We start from the raw sequence: 21,503 nt of genomic DNA, 5'->3' as shown, positions 1-21,503 counted from the left end.
TCAGAGAAATGCTAGAGCGTCCACCTCATTCGACGCGCCAGGACGGGCTCCGGTCCTGTCGAGAAATCGGCAACGGTTTTTGACGCATGGACGGCGTCAGGACGTGAGCAAGTTAGTCCGAATACAATGAACAAAACAAATACGTGTCTGCACGCTAAATGCTGCTACCCTAACTGGAAAGACCGAGGAACTCGCAAGAGCCCTTGGAGAAGGCGCATTGATATCTGCGCTCTGCAAGAAACACGATGGTCTGGTGCCAAGAGCTGCGACATTGAACGCGAACGCGGTAAAAATGGCTACAAACTTCTCTATTTTGGTAATCCACACACTCAATATGGTGTTGGTATTGCCATCTCAGAGGGTTTCCGTGATGCCATTAAAGAAGTTGAACGATTTGATGATGAAAAGACTTGTCACGTGCCTGCTGACGATTACATAATCATTGCCGGCGACCTTAATGGTCATGTGGGTGAAAAGGCAGACGGTAACAGGTGCCATGGGGGAAAGGGGTTCGGAGCGCGCAATGAGGGTGGCGAGCGTATAATCAATTTTGCGGACACCCATGACTTTGTACTTATGAATACATGGTTCATCAAACGATTGTCTCATCTTCCTAGATTTTATAGTGGGAACAATAAAACGCAAATCGACTATATTCTCATAAGACGCCAACATTTTACCACTGTCACTGATTGCAAAGTCGTTCCCTATGAGACCATCGCACCTCAACATTGGCCTTTCATTACCGTCCTGCAAATTGCCACCGATAAAACAGCGTGAGGAGCGCATTAAATGGTGGCGATTTGGTGAGAAGAAAGAAGAAATGATCTGACTCATACGATTGCCAACCATTATGAATATGGAAGAATCATGGAACCAAATGAAAGACACGATCCACAAACCGGCCTCTGCAACTCTCGGGGTCACAAAACCGGGTAAGCGGTACATCAACCGAGATGCTTGGCTTTGGAATGATGATGTTGAAATGAAGGTCCGTGAGAAGAAACGCCTCTACCACAAATTTCTCGACGATAAAACGCCTGCTAATTGGCAAATTTATAAGAATGCCTATCGGGAAGCAAAGAAAGCGGTTGCTGTCACCTGAGCGAACCATTTAAAAAATCTTTACGATAAACTGAACACTCGGGATGGCGAGTGAGATCTGTATCGACTTGCTAAAAGCCGTAATGAACGCACACAGGATATCGAACACTTCTGTTACGTTAATGGCAAGAACGGTACTTTGCTTACCAACCGTCGAGCCGCATATAGATGGCGAGAATACTTCGAGCAGATTTCAAGTGAAGAATTTGCTCATCCTCCACTTCCACAATCATTGCCGACATTTGGACCAGTTCCACCAGTCAGGGGACTGGAGTCGAGGAGGCAATAAAACAAATGAAATCGAGGAAAGCAACAGGACTGACGACATCGCATCTGAGCTCTGGAAAGCGAAGAGTTGGGTCCCAACACTGTGGCTCAGTGAATTCTTTAATCGGGTTATTCAGGAAGGAAGAACACCACCTGCGGGGGAAGAATGTATCACTGTTCCAATATGGAAAAAGAAAGGTAGTCCAGCAGAATGTTCAAATTATCGTCCAATCCGGTTACTTTCCCATACCATGAAGATTTTTGAAAGCATTCTTGACAACCGTATTTGCGAAATCGTTGAAATAACCGTGAATCAAGTCGGATTTGTCAAGAACTGCGGAACTACTGACGCAATACACGCTGCGTGGTTACTCATGGAGAAACACCGTGATAAGTATCGCCCTCTTAACATTGCCTTTCTGGATATAGAGAAAGCGTTTGACCGTGTACCACACGAACTCATCTGGTATGCTTTACAACAACACTTCGTGCCAGAAGAACTCTTGCGCTAGGTTCAATTGCTCTACCATGATCGGAAAAGTAAGGTTCGAAGTATGGCGGTTGTCTCAAAACCGCTTCGTGTCTCTGTTGGTGTTCATCAAGGAAGCGCCCTCTCACCACTCCTCTTTGTTCTTTTTATGGACACCGTCACACGGGATATCCAACGTCCAGCGCCCTACACGCTGCTTTATACAGATAATGTTTTCCAAGCATCTGATAGGAAAAATCATCTCGAGCAACTTGTTCAAACATGGAATGATCGCCTCATGCAACACGGTCTCAGATTGAATTTAAACAAAACTGAATTTTTAACGACCGATCCCCATGAAAAAGGTACAATGACTATCAGCGGAAGTAATCTGTCCAGAACTGAGCGATTGAAATACCTCGGGTCAACGCTATCAGCCAATGGAGAACTGCGTTATGAAATTGCTTCACGCATTAACGCAACCTGGATGAAGTGGCGTTCCACAACTGGTGTTCTTTGTGATCGACGTATCAACGAACGTCTCAAATCTAAAATTTACCGCAATGTCGTCCGTCCAGTCGCTCTCTATGGTTCTGAGTGTTGGCCGACGATAAAAGACAATGAACGGCGTCTTGCGGTAATGCAGAAGAAGATGCTACGTTGGACTAGTGGCGTCACACATCCGAAATGAGGATATCCGCGATCGTTATGGGGTTGCACCGATCGTGGAAAAGTTGCGAGAGAGGCGTCTTCGATGGTATGGTCACGCAATTCATGCTCACCAGAATTCACTTGCCAGCATCGAAATCGATGGTAAACGACCAAAAGGTAGGGCTAAAGAATGGTGCGTTAATACTCTGGATGGGGATTTATAAGCCTCGATAATTGCACCCAGAACAGGCATTCGATTGAGCTAAATGGCGAAACTAATCACAACCAGCCGACCACGCTTGTGAACGGGGCAGAGGCTGAAGAAAAAGAAGAAGATGTGTGTGTTGGTTCGGGTTGACCGCTATATGGTTCATGTACATGTTCAGATTCAATTATGCAATTCTTCTCATCACGGTACCATCCAGCAGACTTCAGATGGATGTCTGCGGTATTTTGCCATAATTTAGCAAATTTTCACCCGTCTTAGTTTTAACATTTTTGAAAAGACGGGGAGTGCAGGGGGTCGAAATTGATGATTATTTAATGGAGTTCTCAGAAACTCCCAACCGAAAGAGTTACATAAGAAACAAACAAAATCTTTCATACCTGAAACGTCTAGCATGCGGTTTCCCGACATGCTTGTTTATGAATTCGTCTGGGATAAATTCTAAGTTTGCAATATTCTTGAATAAGGTTTGTCGTGACAGCGCGTGTTCCTCATCGTCACACCAAACAAGTTTTTTAATCTGGGGTTCTATAGCGGATATATTTTTTTGAAAATTTTCTATAAATCTTGTCTTTCCGGAACCAGAAGGACCTGCAATTGTCATTGTAAATGAATGACTAAATTTTAACATCGTGGTAATGTTCATTATATACCCAGTAGTGCGTGTCAATATATAATAGTAGAAAAGCTTTGGATATTTATACATTTCAAAAATGAGCAAGAGACAGATTATTAATTAGCTGTAGAAATTTTAAACGCCGTAGAAATTTTAAACGCCGACTTGTCGTAATATCGACGATTTGTGGCAGGCAGATTTGGTGGTTAATCCGTATTTATATGCAAATCAGGAATTCAAATTTCTTCTTAGAGTAATCGACACCTTTTCATAATTTGCTTGGGCGTTACCTATAAAAATAAAATTTCCGCTATGGTGACAAAAGCTATGGAGAACATTTTGAATCAAAGACGTATACCAAGAAATTTACAGACAGATGATTGCAAAAAATTTTTCAATAATATGTTTAAACAATTAATTAATAGATTTTAATCAACCACTATAGAAAAGAAAAGTTTTACCGAGTTATGAAACATTTTATGTGGAAAAAATTTAGTATGAATGGTAATTACCATTGGATTAACTTGTCAAATTGATAAAGAAATACAATTTGACCAAAGATCGCACCATTAAATTGAAGCCCATAGATGTTGGTCATTCAAATGAAGTTAAACTTTTATCAACTGTGTATAAAAAAGTAAATGTAACATCAAAACCAAAATTCAGCAAGTCGGAACAACGGAAGCTGGATACTTTGGGTATAAAGGTTTTGTGTTCATCTTTTGTGGGAAATTTTCTATTCATGCTTTCCCATTCCCATATACCTCGAATGCAAAATGTTCCTCGATATATGAATTTTTAAACCCCAACAATTTGACAATGACATATGTATCTCCATACTTTAACTCTGCCGTTTATAATATTATAGTTCACTTTATATGATGAAGACGACACACACGTCTTAGAGCGCGATAAATTCACGTGAAATACACAATTTTCATCTTCTATAACTTTCTTAATAACAGGGGGATTTTTGTCAGTTTTGTTGTCCGGTTGGATAGGTTTTGAGAAGAACTGTTACACTTGCTTCGGTACAGATTTTGAGCCCTCACTCCCCTATCTTTCACTCGCAATGAAAAATATCACACGACCCAATTCTGTAAAAACAAAGCGAATTACGGGAGGCTGGCGCTTCGGATATAAATGTTTCGTGTTCATCATATGTAAGAAACTTTCTACGCAGATTTTTCCATGCATATATGGCTAAAAACAGAAAATATTCCTTTATACTTTTTCTAACTATCAGATATACGTACATACTACAGACGTAGATGTTATGCTCACCATAAACAAACAAACATTGTGTATATAAATCGATCGTGCACATATTTTCAATTTACTTCGTTCATAAAAGTATACATATGTACATCTAAAGTACGTATATTGAATGTACAAATATATCTATCTGAATTAGGCACTACACGAAAGCTTCATTTACATAGACTCGTACACGTAAACATATTGACGAATTAATATATGATGACGTTATACATGTTTTACATTGCACGAAATTCACACAAAATGTCTGTTTCACCTTCTGTAACTTTGTTAATAATAGTGAGATTTCCTTTAAACCTCCCAAAGTTATGCCTTATGTTATCCTTTATGCAAATACCAAATTTTGTTGTTCTAGCATGAAATGCAGTCGGAACCGCCCGGCTAAATTTCTAAAATATGCTATTGTACTATTATTAACTTTACTTGTGCAAATATCGGAACGGGATGTATTTTGAGGCCTACACTTCGTTCAGATACACCACTGTGATTTTTTCGAAATTTTTGAGTTGGATATATTCTGAGAACGAGAATACACTTTTTGGAGGTCATATTTTGAGTCCTCACTTCCCTTCCTTCCACCCGATATCAAATATGAGGCTAGTTTCGGAAAGCACTAATTGAGCCCTTCGATACCCCATATTGCTACATTCTGTGAAAAGAAATTTTGCACCCTCCATTCACATATATGGAGAGCCTCCCTCAAACTTAACTCGAAATGGCGCCACTTGCGCCATGTAAAGGGAACAACAGACCACACGATCTCACCAATTTTCGCGACAATCGGTTTAGCCGTTGCCGAATAAATAGGGTGTGACAGACAGAGAGACATCAAATCGATTCTAATAACGTTTTGTTTCACACAAAACCTTAAAAAGGTGAACATGTACAAATTAGCAAGCATAAACATGGCTTTGAAAAGGGCTGTACATCAAACTGGTCCACAGAAATATTCAAGATACATCAAATAAAAAATTCAGAACCCTGTATTTACACCTTTTCGAGTTAAAATTATTTCCAACCACACAATCTGATATATATAATACCTTGTAGGAAAGATCGTCAAAAAGCGGGGGAATCGAGTTCTTGTCAAACCGCTTGGTTTTCCGACAACCTTCTATGAAAGAGTTTGTATGGTGTTTCACCACCATCAATGAAAATGTTAAATTTAAAAGGCGAATACGGTCGATTAAAAACATTTAACAACTTAGATATCGATGAAAGAAAAGGACATTAGTTTGCAAAAGGTGGATATTTTTGCACCAACTTAAAGGACTATGTCAAGTGTTACTTTTGCCTGCCTATCGATGTCGAAGCTGAACATCTACGACTTTCGCGTAACTGCTTTTTTCCTAATAGAAGAGATGCGTGTGGTCCATATTATCATATTCTTGTGAACAATACACTCTTAAAAACTAGATAGAACTTGTTCAGCGACCATATTGAAGATTTCTACAGTAGCTGCTATCTTTATTGAATTTTTTTTCTAATCTATCGAACCTATGACACCTAAAAATTGATAGATAACAATTAGCATGCCCTAAAATTTGTTATACCCCATGGGGAATGCACAGAATGTATGATGCAAACACGCCACACTATTACCATGCTTTTATGTAAACAAGTATAATCGAAAGCACCCGATTTAATTCGTAATGTACCAACGGAAAAGGAAGCGCTGTGCACTTGCTAATCGTCTTGATGTTGTGGAGAATGCATAGAATCTATCCTGCGAAAACACTAGATTATTAATGACTGAACGATCCTGCCACCATGCAGAATACAAATTGGTATCGTGTTAATTGAAAGTCGTCTTCATAAGTGATGATGCAGTTTAGGGTGAAAGCATTCATTTTGAAGTAAATGGGTTATAGCGTTAAATATTATGATACATATTATATATCAATTATGACTGCACTGAAAACCCACAACACATGCTTTGCAGCACAAGGTAGCAATGTTGTGTAAGCCGTTTCACTATCAGTATTTTTCAGTGAAAGTAAAAGGAAGAATAATATAAAAGCGTCAAAGTGGCATGCAATCTCATCATATCTCCAACTGCGCAACGAATAGAATGGTAAGTATAAATCCATAGATTTATTCTGAAAGTAAACTTTCTGCTTTGGGTAAGCAGGATTTTCCACAACAAGCTTGCCAAGGCCAGCACGAAGCACTTGTTCCCTTCACTGCCTTAGAAATAGGAAAGGCAATGGAAATAAAGCGTTTTCGTTATATGAAAGCAATGTACAGACAGCGACAAGCCGTTGCCTTTGTCAATGCAACTCTGGTGATTCTCCTAAAAAGATTCGCAGATAAGGTGAAGACCCCACCGGACCCCTACCAGCTGGATGAGCTAAACCAGGGCCCTGAGCATTAGATAATGTACGGAAAAGATGAATGGTGATAGGGTTTTATTAGGTTACGATTTGTAGGACAATAGGGATATATTATACTTTTTAATAAAAAAGTATGTAACTTTTTTGGATTCTATAACCCCATTTTTGCAGAGAAAATACCGAGAGTGCATTTGGAACTAGACCCCGCGTCGTTTCGTCGCCTCGGTACGGCCGCATCAGCATGGTCACCTCAGACTTTACTTTCCGGAAGGTACTTATATTACCTTCGTTGGCCAGAGCTATAGCTGATGACCCAAAAGCCCTTATTAAACGTCGGTTCTTTGCGTTATTTTCTCTGTTTCCACAATCGAAGGCCCACGGATTAAAACCAGCAGCAGTCACCTTCGGATTTCATGTGTTGTTTTGTTTGGGTTGTTAACAAGGTTGTTCAACGTATCTTGAAACTGAGGCAATGTGAGACAGATACACCCCGTAGCAGCTGTGCACGTGCACACCGTTTATTATTTTCCCCCCACAGAGCCACTAGCTGACTGATTTATGGTGCATTGTATAGCAAGTGGATATCCCCGCTCCACCAGACGAGCCTGTGACCCAGACGCCCCCCGCGAAATTTCCTCTATAGTTACCTTATGATGGTAACCTTCATATAAGATTCGTGGGTGGTCTGCTCAAGTAGATCCTGGGCGACTTTGAAATTTGAATAAACCTGCCTTTTTCATTACAGTCAATCCCTTGCTCAATCTCAGGCGTTTACTTCTTTTGGAAACAGGCCGGTTATGCGGTTCTCACCAGGTTTTTGATAGCTTGATACGCGTTGTGCTTGTCCTTGATAAAGTCAGATAGCTCAACTATTTTAGTTTCATGCTGCCTGAAAGATAAATCCTCCATGTCCTGGCTCTGTTCTTTATGAGCCTTTTTCAACACAACGTAACCCTCAACATTTAATGTGTTTTCCAGACTTTTTGCCATCTTTGTCATTGATGAAGAACGGAGAATTGAAGAGCTTCCCCTTGGTCTTAGAGTATCTCCTGGGTTGGTCTTTCTTGGATAAATGCGGTGGATGTTAAAACCGCCTAGGTCAGCCCGTGATTCCCTTTCAGCCCATTATTTATCCCCTTCTTTGTTGGTGTTTTTAATAAGGTCTTACCGCGCTTGAACATCTCTTTCTTTAAATCAAAATTACTTGTCGCATTGGATGCCACCGTGGCCAAGTTTTTCACTACCAAGGCGATGCTGTCGAGGGTATCGACTTCCAAGAGCCACCTAACTTTACTCATTCGTTCACCTTTCATATGGGTTTTATTTTTTGAGTATCTTTCCCATCGCCTATTTGGTTCATGCACCAGAGATGACCAAAAGACCCATTCACAGTTAAAAAGGAAAGTCCATGAAAACCTATTTACACATCAATAGGCATGTTTCTATCCGCCACCTGAGACCGCGTCTGTGGAGTGATCTGGCGGCTACTCACAGTCTGCCTGTTTGTTGTTAAGGAGGTGGAAATCTTCTACATTATGGACCGGAGTTAGCTTACTTTACGTAGGTCTCCTTTCTTCTATGAACCGCGTTAGTAACCGCGCCTTTTCACATTTTCGGCTTTCCGCAATTTTTGCATGCTAGCCCTCCTGGAATGCTAGCATTCCCAGCAAAAAAATTTTCGATGATAACTTCTCAATTTTCTCCATTCCTCCAAGAACAACAGGCATTGAAAGAATACGTGATCTGGGTCTTCCAATATAAACCTGTTCAAGTACTATCCATGGTCTGTGGTAAACTGAGTCAGGTTATAAGTGATCTCCCTGTTTATTCTTGGCAGAGACCCTTTTCTGGGTCATCCCATTGCTGTTGCTATCTACTTATATATCTCTCTCTTTCAGGTCTCCCCACCCGCAACAGAGGAAGTTAGACTTTACATTATATATTTTCGCCATTTCGTCTGCCAAAATGTCAATTGTCAACATTCCTGAGATGACGAACGCCGCATCATCTAAGACGGTCCACAAGGCAGAACATACTCTAAGGGATACATTTGCAAGTAAAGTAAATTTTGAACGATCCAGCAACGATTTAGGTTTATTTGAATAAATTTGATTTTTTCATTGCCATTAACACCTTCTTAAATTCCGGGCATTTACCACTACTAGCGATATGCCGGCTCTCCAGTCTCTTCTCCTTTGCACAATATGCATTTGGGGTCCCTAATGTACTCTTTGGCAATATGGCGTTTCTTCCCACACCATCTGCATCGATCAAAACGAGCCCTGGAACTCTTCTCGGCAAGTGATCACCAGTACATCGCGTTCGAAGTGGTTGACGCTACTTGCAGGGGAGCACCAACGCGATGCTCCCCCTGCCTGTGGAATGTCGCGAGGAAGAACATCGTGGAGCAGGCAGAGCCGCGCTGGAGGGCACTCCGGGGGGTGGTAGCGTCGCAGTTGAGACCGTCGTAAATTCAGTGATGAACCTGATAACGATGGCGTGTGAGGCTTCCATGCCCCGCAGGGGCCCCAGCCGCGACAAGCCTTCTATGTATTGGTGAACAGCAGAAGTTGCCGACCTACGGAGGGAGTGTCATAAGGTCCGCCGTTTGGCACAATATTTGCACGCCAACGAGGAGGCATACGTCATAAAGGCACAGTATAGATCAGCGAAAAGAGACTCCGTAGAGCTATAAATAAAAGCAAAGTTCACGGCTGGCAGAACCTCGCCAACGAGGTGAATGAGGACCCGAGGGGAGTTGGCCATAAGCTTGGCACCCGGAAAATAGGGCTCTGCGGCGGCCTTACATACTAAGTACCGATCAGATGGGCCGCATTTTACGGGCATTGTTCCTCAGACATCCTGTACGCGTTGATGTCAATAGCGCGGAAAGGGTCAAGGATTGCCCATTTTTCAGAATGAAACAGCTCAAAGAAACGGTTCTCAGTTTAAAAAACAAGAAGGCACCAGGTCCTGATGGCATCCCGGTGGAAGTTTACAAACTGGTGTTCCCCCGACGGCCAAACTTGTTGCTTGGGACGTTCAACGCTTGCTCAAAGGAGGGCATTTTTCCTTGTCGCTGCAACCCCCGTCTGCATACCGCTGTGTATGCTTGATACGGCCTCTGCTGAAGCGATCCGCGCTGCCGCGGACTTATCCCCAAGGCAGTTCGGATTCTGAACAGGGAGATCCACAGTAGATGCTATTATGGAGGTTGCAGTTGCGGTTCATCTAGCCAAGGCACACAGCTGCCGATCTCGACGGATAGTGCTCCTCATAAAGCTTGGTGTCAGAAATGCCTTCAATTCCGTAAGATGGACAGATATGCTAGGCACATTAGGAAACTCAAGCTATCTCTTGCGGATATTGAGGGATAATCTGAAAGACCGCTCCCTGCTCTATGAGACGCTAGTGGGCCAGAGGAGGTTATAAATCACGTCGGGAGTAGCACAGGGATCCATCTTAGGGCGGAACCTCTGGAACACTCCTATGATAGTCTGCTGAGACTCGATATGCCCGAAGAGTCGCGTCTAGTCGGCTATGCAGACGATGTCGCGGCGTTTGTTGCTGAACGCACTGTCGAACAAGTGCAAAGCAGGCTTGATATCTTGATACGACGGGTAAGCGGATGGATGATTGCTTACGGTTTCAGCCTTACGCTGGAAAAAAGCCGAAGTAGTCATCTTGACCAGAAGGAGATCTCCTTCCTCCTGCGTCCCATATCAATCGGCGAGTTGCCTATAGAGTCAAAACCAACTGTTAAGTACTTTGGTTTAATGCTCGACTTGCTTCCTCCAGCAAATCAAAGAAGCAGCGGACAGGGCTGCAGCTGGAGTCGCGGCTTTGAGTCGACTAATGGCAAATGTTGGTGGCCCTAAATCTACTAGCAGATGTCTCCTTCTGGGGGCGGTCGGTTTTGTTCTAGGGTACCGAGGTATGGGCGATGCCCTTGACAAGGAGAAGCATCGTAAGCGCTTTGCTCAAGTGCAGAGACGGGAAACTTTGCGAGTGGCGTCTGCTTATTGCACTGTCTCCGAATTGGTCGTGATAGTGATCCCCGTTGTCCTCCTTACCAAGGATCGTAAAGCTATCTATCGGCGAAGGGGGAAGAACTTAAGGGCGGTAGTTGCCCGTGAAAAACGTAGCGACAACGGAATAACGATTTATGCATTTTCTGATTGAACTTTCGCTCTCTGTACAGACCGAACCCCGCTGAGCAGCTAGCCGATTCCCTGTCCCAATATAAAGCTAATGTAACAGCGTTGCAAGAGATGGACAGGAAGTGATTTCCTGCAGAAAAGCCAGTATCCAACTAGTTAACCATGTGGAGTAGGTTCCTTAGTCAGCCAAAAAATTAAACCTGCTGTTATCGGCTTTGAAAACATAAGCGAACGGTTATGCACTTTGCGTTTGCGAGTCAAATTTAGAAATATAAGCCTCATTAATGTTCACGCCTCTACAGAGGAGACTGCAGAATCGCAGAGGAATACTTTCTATGAGGCAGTTGAGCGGACCTTGGAAGCTTGTCCCAAGTATGATATCAAAATCATACGTGAGCCTATCTACACGGGACCACTTTGAACCTAATTGACCACGTGCTGACCGAAAGCCGTCACCTCTCAGCCTTGATGAATATCAGAACATAAAGGGGGCCAATGTAAACTCGGACCGCTACCTCGTTGGCATCCTCTCTGACAATCAGATGAGAGAGAATACTGAAACAATTCACAACACAGTCCTCCGTAACACCTATAAGGGCGAAACGGATGTCGTGTCCTAGAGATGAGGCAAATGATCTTCGCAGCCACCTGAAGAACATTATCATAAATACGGCCACAAACATACTTGGCCCCAACCGCAAGAAAAGTCGGAACGGCTGGTTTGACGATGAATGTGAGCTAGCAACGGAACGGAAGAATTCCGTATACCGAGTAATGTTGCATTCTTAAAGAACGCGGGCACGGACAGATACTTTTCGCGAACTCCCTCGACCGGAGAGCGACTTCACAAATGGAAAAGGAAGTCTAAGAGAACCAACACGTCTGTGAACTATAATAGAAAAGTGGCACGGAAGTTCTACCAACAAGTCAGCATGATGAAGTCCTGTACACCTCGATGCTCATACTGCCGAGACAAAGAGGGAAATTTTATTTCCGACAGAATGGGCATATTGGAGCGATGGGTTGGGTATTTTGATAAACTGCTCAACAACCAAATATCGGCGAGTTGGAGGTCCCGCCAAATGAAGATGACGGACAAATGCAATCCACCGACTTAAAAACCATAAGTCATCGGGAGCAGATGGGATTACAGCCGAATTAGTTAAATATGGAGGCGACCAATTACACCGAGCGGTTCATCAACTGATGCTCAATGTATGGGACAGCGAATCAATGCCTGATGACTGGCAATGAGGCGTTATTTGTCTCATACATAAAAAGGGAGATATCACGTAGTGCAGCAATTATAGAGGTTTCACGTTGCTGAGTATCATCTATAAGATATTCTCCGCTATCTTGCTAAGCCGGATAGCCACATTCATTCAGACCATGATTGGCTCATACCAAATACGCTTCACTTTAGGCAAATCAACAGCAGATCAGATGTTGTCTCTGCGGCAAGCGATGGAAAAACTGGTGGAATATGGACAACAGTTGCACCATATTTTCATCGATTTTAAAGCCGTCTATGATAGGATAGCCAGGGTAAAACTGTACACGGCCATGAGAGAATTCGGTATCCCGACAAAATTGATAAGACTGACTAGGCTGACCCTGACCAATGTGCGAGCCCAGATAAAAGCAACAGGATCACTCTCGAGACCATTCAACATCAACAACGATCTAGGACAAGGGAATGCCCTATCATGCATCCTCTTTAACCTGGCCATGGAAAAAGTGATTCGTGATGCCGATGTAAATGCGAGAGGCACCATCCTCTTCAACTCCATCCAACTCCTGGGCTGCGTTGACGATATTGACATCATGGGAAGAACCATCGGGACAAGATCTTGGGCTGTACATTTATGAAAGCAAGACTAAGGACATCCTGCCCTGAACGCGAACTTTCCTGGTGGTAAGTCACCGGTAGCACGGGTCACTTCGACGAGTTTCCTGCTGATGGGTTTTTCGAGCACTTTTTCGGCTCTGTCGGTGTGCAGACGGCAGTTCAGGGTCTCCTTCTCCTTTGCTAATTAGTGGAAGCCTCGCTTCCAGTGACAAGGGGAAATGATCCAGTTCAGGCAAAATTTAAACGCCCCGAGCTGAAAGTCTTACAGTTGGTAGAATACCAGTTTGTAAACTTCCGCCGGGAAATCACCAGAACCTGGCGCCCTCTTTTTTTCATGGTGAAAATTGCCTCTTTGTGTTCTTTCACTGTAAAAAGGGGGCACATTTAGGAGCTTTGACGAATTTCCCCTCACGACGTTCCACTCGCCGTGGGAGCGTCGGGTTGCTGTACGTAAGCAAATAGCGTCAACTACTTTTCCCAGTGACGATGCCAGAGACTTAGACGTAAAAGTTGTTTGAGAGATGCTTTCTTCGCAGCCTAGGCTCCGGAACATTGGAGTGGATCATCATCATCAACGGCACAACAGCCGGTATCTGCTCTGGGCCTGCCTTAATAAAGAACTCCAGACATCCCGGTTTTGCTCCGAATTTCAGCAATTCGATATTCCTCCAAAATGTCCAGCATCCTAGCCTACACCATCGCTCCATCTCAGGCAAGGCCAGTCACGCCTTCTTTTCCTACCATCATCCTCACCGATACAGATTAAATGGCCCGTCCACCGCAACCTATTGGGCCGGATTTTATCCACAACCAGACGGTCGTGATATTGCTCATAAATTTCGTCGTAATGTAGGCGACAGAATCTTTCCGCAAATCCGATGTTTAAAACTACGAGCCCAGTTCTTATTCACATTTCCAGGATCCTTTTTCTTTTTGAATCTAATTAAGGAAAGCCCCATTCAAAAGCTTTAGTATTAAGGTCACTCCATACCAGAACTACTCCCTCTCGGACACCACCTTATCGAACGAAGGATATAAACTCTCCAAGTGGTAAGACGTCACAGACTTCGAATCCACCTGCGACCATGAACAATCCTGTCGCGGCCGAGGCGCGGATTTTGGAGGCCTCACCACATTCATACCCCCCTATATATAAATCTGTAGAAGGCATGCTTTCCGACTCAGTGGAGAGCTTGCATTTAGTGCCTACAGCGAAGTTAGCCAGAAAGAAAAGGACGACTCAATTTGGGAGAAACTGGAAATCCGATTACGGCCGGCTCGTCCGCGGTACTAATGCCCAAATCCACCTGTAAACGGAAGAGGAAGGCTCGGCAGAAGGGAACTTCGGCCACTAAGGAGGGGGGATTACAGGCTCAATCCTGCCTGTCAGAACTTTTTGCTTCACCCTTAGCGGGAAGAGCGGAAGAAAGGGAAGTTGATGGCGTGGACGATACTGGTTTAACGCCAGAAATGGATCCAAGCGGCCCGGACACCGTGAACCTGGAAAGGCCCCAAACCGGCGGCAGAAAAGAGCACTGTGAAGGTGCTTACCTTGGGAATGAGGACATGGACGTAACGTCCAGAGAAATCGGACACAAGGAAGCGGAATCTCCGGCGGAAGGTGGGGATAAACTGGAAACCCCGGTGAGATCCACACTGTACCCACCAGACTCTTCTGTTTCCGGTAATGCGCGCAAGAAGCGTACGAGCAACACATCTGCTATGGCCAACGCTTTATTGTGCTCCGCATCAGGGCTTACCTCCTCGCGGGGGTTAGGACTGGTGTGCCGGGAGGTGATCAAATCAGCGAGAGAGATCTCAATGAAGCTGGTCCCTCCCATAAAATACAGATACAAGGCGGGAAGGAAGAGGACGTATACGCAAGCTGCAACCTCTGTTCTGACTGCCGCGGTGGGAGTTTCCTCCAAGGATGGCAAAATGTCAGAGGGACAATTTACCATCCTCCGGGAACGCCTGTGGAAAAAAATGCTGGAGCCTGGATCGAAGTCACGATTTAACAATCAAGGTTTTTGCGATGGGCTTCTCCATTTGGAGTGCACTGACGAGACTGCCTTAAGGTGAATCCAGCAGGCAATTCCGGCTTTGAGTTCCGGCGGTCGGCCCAAGTTCAGTATTGTGGACACTGAGCTATGCAGTACAGAACATGTCGGATGTTGGTTACCGGGCCCTCGAAGGAAGGCAGAGGACATCATCCGCTTGCTGGGTGAACAGAACCCGGGCATGGACTTTGGACACTGAAGGGTAAAGTTCATAAATGCCTGGAAGGACAAATCTATGAACCTGGAGGGTTTCAACTTGGTATTCGAACGGGACCAAAGGAGTCTGAATGTGCTCAGGGGAAGTCATCATCTGGTGCTCCACTTTTTCCTTGATATACTGCAATTCAGGCATATCAGGAAACTGTAGAGCCTCATCTCCATTTTGACAACGAAGAACAAAGTTGGTCTTCGACTCACAGAATATAGAGCAAATTGCAGCATCTTCGGTGCGCTCTCCCACAATGGAGCTGCGCGTGGAGAATAGTGCATACAGGGGCGGAAGCCCCGTATGGGGGCTCGCACTGGTGAAGGGACTGCAGAGTGAATCCTACCTGCTAGTAACTTCTCCTACACCTTCTAAGGAACAGGCGGAAGAAAGGAAAGCCAGAGACGTGTACGGAACTGACTTGATGCCAGTTCGAGTGATCGAATCTATGCAAACCGGACACCGCAAACCAATCAAGACACTAAGTGGAAAACACACGAATGCTCTGCGGGATAAGATGAGATTTTTCATAAATGAGGACATGAGAACTGCGGTACCTCCAAGGGCGGCTTTTCTCAGAGAAACCAAACACGGGGGGATCAAGGCTCTGGCGATACGGTGTGGGGGAAACCCCGTCACACGCGGCCTGCCGCATACGCTTCTAACTGTTTTCCATAAGAGAATAGACTGAGTTTATGTCGAAAAACATAAAGATTGGTCAAATCAACCTGCAGCATGCCAAAGCCCCCTCCTACCTGTTGGCAGCGAGAATGATAAAGCTGCAGGATTTCCCCTACATCTATCTGGTCCAAGAGCCGTGGGTTCGATTTAACAAAATCTGTGGAATTGGATCAGTAAAGAAAGCTAGAATCTTCTACGATGAAAGATCCTTAAGTCCGGGAGCTTGCGTCCTGATGTCAAGACGGTTACAGGCAACCATGCTTAGGCAGTATTGTTCCCAGGACTTAGCTATGGTCATCACACAAGTTAATGAATTAAAACACCGTTTGTGTTTTTAAAAATAATATCAAGGCTGAGCCTGATCTTTATTATTTCGAGTCTAAATAAGAACTGAACTTATTCCAAAAGACAATATTTTCCTAACACTTAGGTCAATAGTTGATGCCGCAGCAATTTTGTCGAAGTGAGGAAAAACTGCAATGCTGAATCGATAATTGAAAATTGGCGCAGCAATGGCGTCAGCAATTATTTTGTGCGCGTGCAGGTATTGAATGCGCGAGCAGGTGCTAACTTACAACACCAGATAAATGGCGAGAGAAGAAACATCATAGTTGCCTCCGCTTATTTACCCTATGATTCTTTGTATCCTCCACGGGGGCAAGAGCTTAGGGATCTGGTGGCGTATGCAGAATCAAGTGGTCTCGAGCTCTTAATAGGTTGCAATGCGAATGCTCAACATATTTGTTGGGCAGTAGCAAATGCAATCCAAGAAGAGAGAAGCTGTTTGATTTCATCACTGGTCTTACGACTGCAAACGTAGGGTGCGCCCCTACGTTCGTGGGACCGAGAAGGCGCGAAGTAATTGACCTAACAATCTGTACCTCAAAAGTGTTAGAGTTGATTACACACTGGCGAGTACCAGACGAGGTGTCATTGTCACATCACCGATACCTATAATTCAATCTGACTATTGTGGGCAAACAGTCTGCAGTACAAAGACGGAACCCTAGGAAAACGGATTGGACAAAGTTCAATGAACTTCTTGGCAATTAAGTACAGTTCCCTAGGCGACTAAGGACTCCTTTGGCGTTAGAAGATTAATTGAAAAGAGGCTTGTCCTATTTCCCGAGGCCAAAGCGGTAAAACGGTTCCTTGGTGGAAACGGGAACCGCAAAAACTTAGGAAATCAACCAGGCGACATCTGAACCGTGCTTGCAAAAGTATCATAATAAGAAGGAAGACTGGTTAAATTTCAGGATTTCACGGCTCTTGCAACCCCTTCAACACGCAAGTGCTGCAAGGGGAACTGGAACACTGCGAAAGCGGTTGTTACCCATGAAAAGGTGAGAGCTGCCATACTGTCCTTTGAACATTTCAAAGCACCTGGCAAGGATGGCACCTATCCGGCAATGTTAAAGGAGGGTATGGAGCACTTAGAGCAACCTCTCTCTCTCTGTTCGTGGATATTGAAGGAACTGTGCGCCTTTTCAAAAACTTTCTGATGCCGTCAGAGCGCATGGTGTTGATGGTGCTTTAATTACGTGAATCCATGCTATGCTAACGCAGATATTGCTGTGCGCTGAGGTGGGTGTCAATAGCTATCTGAGTGCAGAAGCAACGAAGGGCTGGCCCCAAGGAGGTGTGCTTTCTCCACTTCTGTGGAGTATGCTGATTGACTCACTACTATGCCAAATGCAAAATTTGCCAATACACGCTCAAGCTTATGCTGATGACGTGGTTGTGCTTGTTGTTGATCGGGATCTTGAACGGTGCGTAGGAATATTCAACGTGCCGCTGATGTGATAGACAATTTGTGCCTCAGACAAGGTCTTTCAATTAATCCAAATAAAACTACAATGGCATTATTCACAAAAAGGAAAAAACTGCATGGACTTTGCCTCCCTGAGATGAGGGGTACTACCCTTCAACTCTCTGAAAAAGTGAAATATCTGAGAGTCATTCTAGATAAAAAAACTTCTTTGGAATAAACATGTAGAGTTAAAAATGAAACGAGCTCTCACAGCTTATGGGCTGTGCAGGCGGACCTTTGCCTCGATATGGGGACTCAGAATTCATGCGGTAATGTGGATATACATTGCCATCATTAGGCCGATGTTCGTATATGCATCCGTAGTGTGGTGGGTTAAGGTGAGGCAAAAAGGTTTTCACCGTAAACTAGCCGCACTGCAAAGAACTGTGTGTCTGGGTATTACTGGTGCGATGAGCATGACATCCGACCACAAGGAAATGAGTTCTTATGAATGGGGTCGCAAAGAGTTATTTTGTTTTAGTTTTTTAGTCATTTGTATATGAATATCAATTATTCTAACCAGACATGTGTGTATATAGGTATATATTATGTGCGTGCTAATGAAGTTTGCGGATAGTGTCTAATTCAGATAGGTAAATTTGTACATTAAACCAGCTGTATTTAATATACGTACTATGTATGTGCACGAAGTAATTCGGAAATATGGGTACGAGTTTATATGCGTGCATATATATGTGCAGTATTTGGAAATAGGCAGTTTGTTTGTTTAGGATGATTATAATATCTATGTCAGTAATATGTACGTAAGTCTTGTAGTTTGGAAAAATATGAAGGAATATGTTGGATTTGTAGCTATATACGGATAAAAAAATGTGCTTTGAAGTTTCTTACATAAGATGAACACAAAACTTTTATACCTGAAGCGCGAGCTTCCGGTATTCCGACTTGTTTTTCTTGTAGAAGGTGGGATGGGGTTCGTCAGCAGCTCTATTCAAAGACAGGAGATATCTCTCCAGACAACAGTGCCGAAGAGATGCTGAGGAGTGCTGACAGGGGGAGCCCATTACGTTCGGGTCCTTCTCGTTGCTAAGAAGATAGAGCTCGACCGGTGGAGGAGCCGGATGGCAGGGGGTTTCTTGAGGTGGCAGTTCTCTTCCTCCTGCCCCTCCCGTTGGCGTATTTGAAGGCTCCGGAGAGTTCGGGGACTAGCACGAAATAATGGGGCAGCTCTCTGACGATGGGGAGGTGTTTAGTTGGTAGTCCGACGACGTACCGAACCGGGAGTCCAACACTGTGTGCCATATACATAACAAGCGCGGATCTTCAAGCTTTCAACTTGTTTATAAGAAAATTGGTACATTGTGTATGTTTAAATTTGAAAAAAATTTAGTTAAATAACAAAATGATAAAGGAGAGGTATTACTCCAATTAGGTTTTACTGTGAAGTCTTAGTTAAGATTCAGTATTTATTTCAATACCCTAGCTTTTATAGTTTTTGGATTATTACTATTTTAGACTTGAAAAATCGCCGATTTTTTTTAAGGTTAAAAATCGAAAAAAAATCTTAATTTTTTTGCTTAGATTTCGACAAGGAATCTCCCGGCATACAGCTTGTCAGGTAGTTTGGAAATATTGTGTGTATTTAGTAAATCACCATAAAACACCATATATACTCATATTTCTCTCAAATCAACATTAAATTTGTTTTAAAAATTCAAATTTAAATGCATAAATATTAAAAGGACATTTCCATTTTAATCGAAGAAAAAAAATGTTGCTGCAAATTTTTTTCTATGATAAGATTATTTATTTTCGATATAAATCTCCCACAAAAGCCTGGGCATCCTTTTTCAAATTCACCCCCTTTTACAAAATAGAACTGTTATCGTGTAGAACATCAAAGGGAATTAAAATACACAGAGTGATAATAAAAACAGCAAGTAAAGTTTGAGATTCCAAATTGCTATGCAAATTAGGAAAAAATTACCAAAGCCATTTCTGCTGACGTTATCTAGCGTCGAGTGTGAATTTCTATGATTAATTACCGGAGATTTTGTTCACTTATTTAAGATTCCGGTTTATGACACTCCAGGTGGTCGTCCATCTTACACAATCCTCGCCTGTGAAATATGGGGGTATAAAGTACGTGTAACCACGTCCCAGGTTCATTCTGAAGAAAAATTTCGCAATTTATGTTTCGCCTTTTCATCATTCTATTTTAAATAAATGATAAAGATTCAGTTTGCGGGGGAGATATCAACAACATTGTGTGATTGGCTCGTAATCTACACGTTTACATTGACCGAATTGGGGAGTTAGTTGCTCTTATTAAGGGGTTTAATAGAGGAATTATGTTTAAGAATGTGGTTTGCTTTATTATGGAAAGAACTAGTAGTTCTGTTAGCAATGTAGTTTATATCTCATGTGTTCGATTTGTTCACTAGTTTTTTTTTCCAAGGGGAAAGTAGGTTGGAAACTGGGAGGCCTGCGCTTCATATATGAAAGGTTGTGGAATTTCCTAATAAACAAGTCGGGATACCGGAAGGTGGGCGCTTCGGGTAAAAGCTTTTGTGTTCATATTATGTGAGGAACACCCTATGCATGGTTGTCTATTGTCTAAAAATGAAAAATGTTCCATCATTAATTGCTATTCTATTGGACACTACCCGCAAACTTAAACACTTACATATACATACACATGTCTGTCTCGAGTAATTGATACTGATATACAAATAACAAAAAAGCTAAAAAGGGAAAATTTAATGTCCCGGACCCCGCCGTTCATATAACTTCACTTCACTTTATATGATGATGACGTCATACCGCTCCTAGAGTGCAATAAATTTTCGTGACATGCAAAAATTTCAACGCCAATAACTTTGTTGCCAATAACCGTTGCCTTGATGAGTTAATCGTTGATTTTTCGTACATACGACTTTATGCTTGCCAACATAGTTAGTTTGTTAAACGTTGAAATATAAAATCTACTGGGATGTCGTCCGTCCTATGAGTTTGAGTGTTGGCCGACTGATAGAAACAAAAACAACGCCTCGCGGTAATGGAAACAATGTATGCCCTTGGATCAGTGGCGTAATACACGATGATTAGATCTCAAAAAGGTTATTCAGGATATGAGGTTGAATCCGTAACGGAAAAATTGCGGGAGAAGCGCCTTTCACAGTATGGGGGTGCGGCAGCAAAACTTCCTTTCTTCAAAAGTCATATTGCGTAAATCGATTTCTGGCGTTTGTCATGACTCTTGTTAGCATAGCAGGTGTTATGTTGGCAATTTCTTCTTGGATGTTGGTCTTCAAATCTTGTAGGGTTCTTGGACGGTTCACATAAACACGGGATTTCAAAAAACCCCATAGAAAAAAATCACAAGGGGACAGATCGGGAGAGCGTGCCGGCCATTCCAAATCGCCTCTAATTGAGATAAGGCGCTCTGGAAAGTGTTCCCTCAAAACAGCCATCGATGCTCTTGAAGTTGTGCTGTTGCACCGTCTTGTTGGAACCAAGTGTCTCCCAAATCCAAATTTTCTAGCAGTGGGAAAAAAAAAATCTGTAGCATGTTTACATACCGGTCCGAATTCACTGTCACTCTAACCTCATTTTCCTCAAAAAACCAGGGACCAATAATTCCAGCTTCTGAAAGTTCCTGCACTATCGCCATCTTATAGGGATGAAAATGAAGATCATCACGAAGAACGATCGGATAGTCCAAGGGCAGATGCGTGTTTGCGCGCAGAACGCCGTGGCGATCGCAATATTGACGCTCTCACTGCTTCAATGTTCTCAGGTGATCTAACGGGCCGAGGGACTCCAGTTCTTCC

This window comes from Hermetia illucens, chromosome 2, assembly GCF_905115235.1.
Source record: "Hermetia illucens chromosome 2, iHerIll2.2.curated.20191125, whole genome shotgun sequence".
Lineage (NCBI taxonomy): Eukaryota > Metazoa > Arthropoda > Insecta > Diptera > Stratiomyidae > Hermetia > Hermetia illucens.
Note: the sequence above shows the minus strand (reverse complement) of the source record.